Source organism: Dipodomys spectabilis, unplaced genomic scaffold (assembly GCF_019054845.1).
Source record: "Dipodomys spectabilis isolate Male_0828 unplaced genomic scaffold, ASM1905484v1 ptg000601l, whole genome shotgun sequence".
NCBI classification, from domain to species: Eukaryota; Metazoa; Chordata; class Mammalia; order Rodentia; family Heteromyidae; genus Dipodomys; species Dipodomys spectabilis.
In genome coordinates this window covers 117505-123632 of record NW_024871278.1, presented here as the reverse complement: position 1 = coordinate 123632, position 6128 = coordinate 117505, and the positions used below count along the sequence as shown (strand labels likewise).

Sequence of the window (6128 nt, the reverse complement as noted above, 5' to 3'; positions counted from 1 at the left end):
ATCACCTAAACACGTATTTAACATGCATGCAGAAATCAAATTTCCACCATTTAAGCTAGATGAGAGGAGTCATACTCTCGTGTACTGTGTGGTGTGAATTTTACCACAGTGCTGAACCCTTTCACCTAAAACCAAGTGTATTGTGGAATAATCTATTATTTGATGTTAAGATGAGTGCTAAGTGTAGAATACACTTTGAACTACTACATTAATTCAAAGAAATGAAACAATAATATACATTATTTAAGTTCTAATGCTTCTCAATTTTACAATTCATAAAATATATCATTAAAATTAGCTTCACTTTCTTCTTTTCTATAGCTGCTGAAATTAAAATTATATATTAAGCATTCAATATTAAGAAATCAATAATGAGTAACCTATTATTAAAATGATATACTATTAAACTGTGATTTGAAGTATAGTTCTAACAAATTTTGATGCAAAAAACATTTATTAGAATTATGGGTAATATTTTTAAAACTTACCTGCTTTTTATTTGTTTCCTAGTTGTGTCATTTGTTTCTCTTCGTCCAAGTCATCTCTCCACCTTGTTTAGTTTTCTATTTTATTGGTTTGCTGATTGTGCATTTTGTTTTCCCTTTTTAGTGATTGACATGAGGCTGAAAATCTGTACGCCAGTTCATTACTTCCTATGATAAAGTAAAATTCCTGTTCTCCACAGCTGTTGTAGTCTTCTTTGTATAGTACAGTATTTCCCCCACTCCCATCTCCTGTATTGCTGCTCTTGAATATTTTATTCTATTTTTTATTTATATTTTATTGTCAAGGGAATTTAAAGCAGGGTTATAGTTATGTAAGTAAGATAATAGATTTATTTCTTTTCTAACTTGTTACCCCGTCCCTCATTTTTCTCCCTCTTCCCTCCCAATGCCCACACCAAGATCATTTCCTACATATTGTCTTGTGAGTATCACTGTTACCTAGGTTCCCCCTTTTTCCTTTGTCTCACCATTTTGTTTTTTCCCTTTCCCTTGCCTAGTTCAGCTCAACATATTTACACTACTCAGGGTATCAAAATCAAATATAGTGTCTGCAGGGGATAAATCATAAGTGGGGAAAAACAAAGTTAAAAAGAAATCACGTAGTACATTAGAACAACAACAACGAAGAACATGTGTTAGAGTTCATTTCACTTGGAATCACCTTATATGGTCATATCTACATAGCAATTGACCTCTTCTGCTCATCTACTAAGATTATCCTTCATGTACACAATTATGATCCCCTATTACCCAGTAATCCCACATCTGGGCATTTACCCAAGTGATCACAAACAAGGCCACACTAAATCTACCAGCACAATTATGTTTATCACAATATTATTTACCACAGCTAAGATATGGAATCAATTCAGATGCTCCTCAGTAGATGAATAGATCAAGAAAATGTTGCACACACACACATACACACATACATACACATGGAATACTATGCTTCCATCAGAAAGAATGATACCACCTCATTTGTAAGGAAATAGGAGATCGTCGAAAAAAATCACAACAAGTGAAGCCAGAGTTAAAGAAACATAGGTCCCATGGGTTTCCTTATTAATAATAATTAGTTTATATCAAGGATAATTTCATGTACATTAATTTGGCATTTTGTTCCATGTTGAGCATAAAACATTATTGCTATATTGTTTGTTATTATTTCTGCAAACAGGCAAGTATATGTAAAGAATTACGTTTATCTCATCCATTAATGAAGGAAGAACACCTAAAAGAGAAACCCCTACAAGGAAGACCAACTCCTACATATTTAGCTGCATACCTATGTAAGGCCAGTGTTGTCCCCTGTATCCTCACGTTATACATTACAAGTCTATACTTGGTCATCCTGTATATCCACTATCATCTATATTGTGACCTAAATGCCCCAGCAATATCAGTTGCTTTACTTTTTGAAAAATTTCTCTTTTGCTTAGGTTGGTGTGTGTGTGTGTGTGTGTGTGTGTGTATGTGTGTGTGTGTGTGTGTGTGTGGTTTTACAAAGATCAGAAAGCAACATTTTACATCATTTATATTACATCTTTTAGGTCATTGTAAGTTGTGGCTAATGGGAGAAATCTTGCAATTTTAAAGATGAAACAGAAAATTATATTTGTGCATGTGCCACAGTTGCTTTATTAGTCTGTAGTTGAACACATAACTTTGATTTATATCTTGCCTGTTGTGAATAATGTGAATAACAGTGAACTACAGATATATTTACGAGTTACCCAGAGAGAATTAATCATATGATTGGTGGGCCAGATGATATTCCAACTTTGCATTTCTTTAGAAAATTGCATACTACTTTCTACAACGAGAATACTAACCTATATTTTGACCAAGAGTGTAGAAAATTTCCTTTGCTCCACACTCTCACCAACATTATTAACTTTTAAGTTTTTTTTAAAGGGCATGTTTTTACTATGTGCACTATCCCAGGCTGGCCTTAAGCTGAAATCCTCTTACTCCAATTTCCCAAATGCTTGGAAGTACAAGCATTTACCACCATACCAAGTTCCTTTGAATATTTCTGATAAGAGTTATAATAGTTATGTAGTAGTATCATAGTAATTTTGAATTGCATTTCTCTAATGACTTCTGTTCACACAGCATTAAGCCAGCATAGAAGTGATATTAAACACAACTTTTTAAAGCCACTGGTGATTTTCAGGGCATATTGGAAAATATGTCGATTCAGAACTTTTATCGATTTTTAATCAAGTTCCTTGTTAATCTCATCTTTAATCTCTCTATACAAAATGAATAATACATTCCAGGTAGTAGAAAGGAAAAAATTGAGCAACACCTAACATTTTTCAATTTTCAATAACATGATATTGCTTAAATCATTTTTGCTTATGCTTGAGACTATATAACTCAATTTAGTGAAGCCTTTTACAAGGCTATATGTTTTTAGTTTATTTTATTCTGATTGCTTTTTCCAAAGCCTGTGTGTCTAATTTTCCTTGGTTTCTTTCAGTCTCATGTAGTTCAGATTTCAAACTGAAGAATAAATTGAAAGAAGCAACCAAAAAAATAGAGTTCCTCTCATCTGATGATGCCTCTACAAGAATGAGGAAAGAGTTCATCCTGCTAGGTTATCAAAAAGAGAATTCATTCTTCTAGGTCTTCCCTTTCTTTGCAATTTAACTTAAATAATGAAAAACACAATATACTGCTTAGTTACTTTTAGGCTTTATCAATTTTGAACATTTTCATATGGACCTTAGCTCAGTCTACAATTCCATCATTATTCTGACCCTGATAGTTTAGCACTATCAAGACATAAGATAAGCAGTTTGATTTACAGCATGAGAAGTTATCCACCTGGCTTCCTTGGAAGCACAGCATAGTCAATAGATAACGTTACTTCTGGTGGCTCACTACATGTATTGATTTCTGTAATACATAGCACATTCTGTTTAGTATTAAAATAAACTGCTGGCTAAACTCAAAGTTCATTAGTAATTTATGTTAAGTATTTCACAAGTTTTATGTCTCTTAGTTCTTAAGAAAACATTTGCTATGATGCTAATGTTATTACCATTTTAGAGTTGAGAAAAATTGTAATTAAAGTCACTAAGTGCATGGCCCAAAGACACACAGTGAGGAAGGAAATGAGTCAAAGTTTCCAAAAGCCTTTCAGCAATACAAAAACGGTAGGTGAAATATATCCATTCTCTTACACTCTCAATTCAATATTCATATTGTCCAATAAATAATAGCATAGCAATTATTGCCCATGGTAATTGTTTTCTGTCACATTTTGTCTTCAACACAGATTGTGTTGGTGACATTGGGTTATCGTTCACAGAGCTGAGCTTATAAACTGAGGTCCAAAGAGAGGCAAATTTCTTCTGTCCCACAGTTCCAGTGTTCTTTTAAAAAAGTACTAAAACTTTTAAGTACCATCACTTACTCTCTTTTAAGAATCCCATCATGAATTAAATTCACATATAATCACTCCAAAATGCTTTAAAAGTAGGAAATGATAAAACAGTCCCCCCGTGAAGTAAATTTTTTTCTACTTTTAAAATTATTCTGAAAGCATTGTGATGGTTGGTCACACGTGTAATCCTGTTTACTCTGCATATCTACTCAGGACCCTGAGAATTATGGATAAGAGTTGGAAGCCAATCAGGCCAAAAAATTCCTAAGATTATTTTTCCAAAATTTAAATAAACTAGCAAATGTCCAGGAATGGAGATGTAGCTCATATAGTAGCTCACCAATCTAGACAGAAAAGGCTTAGCGAGACCATGAAGCCCTGAGTTAAAACTCTGAGCACACCAACATGCAGGCATGCACACACACACACACACACACACACACACACACACACACACACACACACACACACTCACACACACACTTACTCAAAATATCTTTGGGTCAGTCTTTTCCATTAATTTCTTTTTTTTTTGTTTGTGTGTTTGTGTGTGTGTGTGTGTGTTTTAATTGTGAAAATACTGTACAGAGGGGTTACAATTACATGGGCAAGATAATGAGCACATTTCTTATCAAGTATTGTAGCCTCCTCCTTTGTTTCCCCTTCCCATCCCTTCCCAGCCTACCCCCGGTCCCCCACCCAATCCTCCCCCCCAATAATTTCTTTGTTAACAATATTATATGGGTAAAATAAAATAAACTCTTCCATCTCAGAACATTTTCTAATGTTTTTTATTGTAAAAGTACTGTACAGAGGGGTTAAAGTTACATGAGCAAAGTCATGAGTGCATTTCTTATCAAGCATTGTTACCTCCTCCTTTGGTTTTCCCCCCACCATCCCTTCCCCACCACCTCCACAAGTACGCTTCTCATCCCCACACCCCCACACCCCCCAACATGTTGTCTTGTGCATCTCATTGTTACAATGGCTCAACTTTTATCTCTATTTAAGCATTTTGATTTTTCTCTTTCCTTCCCCAAATTAGAGAAGTGAATTTTCAGGATGTAGGTGCACCAACATCAAATCCAGTGAAAACAGGGCTTATACTGTGCGGGAGGACCATATAAAAAACAAAAAAAATCACATTGTACATTATAAATATGTTAGAAACAACAGTAAGAAAGAATAAAAAAAAACACTTCTGTCCTTATCTTGGGGTTCATTTAGCTTAACATCATCTTATTTAGTAATATGCATGTAGCTTTTGATCTTTTCTGCTTATCCCAGTTTTCTGCTTATATTATTTATTGCAAGTAAGGGATACCTTACATATATATACATTCCAATCTATATTTATATTTATGTATATAAATATACATATATATACATATATACAAATATATATACATATATATGTATGTGTAGATAGATAGATAGAAAGATAGATAGAAAGATAGATAGATAGATAGATAGATAGATAGATAGATAGATAGATAGATAGATAGATAGATAGATAGATAGAGAGATAGAGAGATAGATAGATAGATAGGAAAATACATACACAAACACACACACACACACACACACACAAAATTTTCTTGATTCATTCATTTTCTGAGGGTCATCGGGTTTGGTTCCCTATATTAGCTATGGTAAATAATGCTGCAATAAACATATCTGTGCTGGTAGTTATAGTATGGTCTTGTTTGATCATTTGGGTGAATGCCCAAAAGTGGGATTGCTGGGTCATAGGGGAGCTCTATGTGGAATCTTTTGAGGAACCGCCATACTTCTTTCCAAGTGGTTGAACAAGTTTTCACTCCCACCAAGAATGGAGTAGGGTTCCCTTCTGTCCATATACCCTCCAGCATCTGTTGTTGTAAAAATGTGGAAATCTTCATGAATTTGCATGTCATCCTTGCGTAGGGGTCATGCTAATTCTCTCTGTATTTTTCCAATTTTAGTGTGTGTGTTGCCAAACTGAGCACAGAACATTTTTTATACATAAAGTGGAATTGATTTTCCTAAACTAGAAAATTCAACAAAAATAAGTTCAAAAGACTTGTCGTGAAATTTTAGAACCATATATTTCTTATGTAAGCACACATTTAAAAATAAAGTCAAGTTAGATATGTCAAAAACAAAATAATTCCAGATATTTGTTGTTCAAGAGATGTGTAAGAGTAGAAATTCAATTATTCTATACATGGCACCTGTCATAATGA

General features: G+C 33.8%; 1 non-coding gene across 1 annotated transcript; it reads right to left on the bottom strand.

Moving 5' to 3' along the window:
• Positions 1-5784: 5784 nt before the first annotated feature.
• On the bottom strand, positions 5785-5891 carry LOC122100796. The gene has a single exon (XR_006146254.1). It is a non-coding gene; the product is annotated as a U6 spliceosomal RNA (small nuclear RNA).
• Positions 5892-6128: the final 237 nt, after the last annotated feature.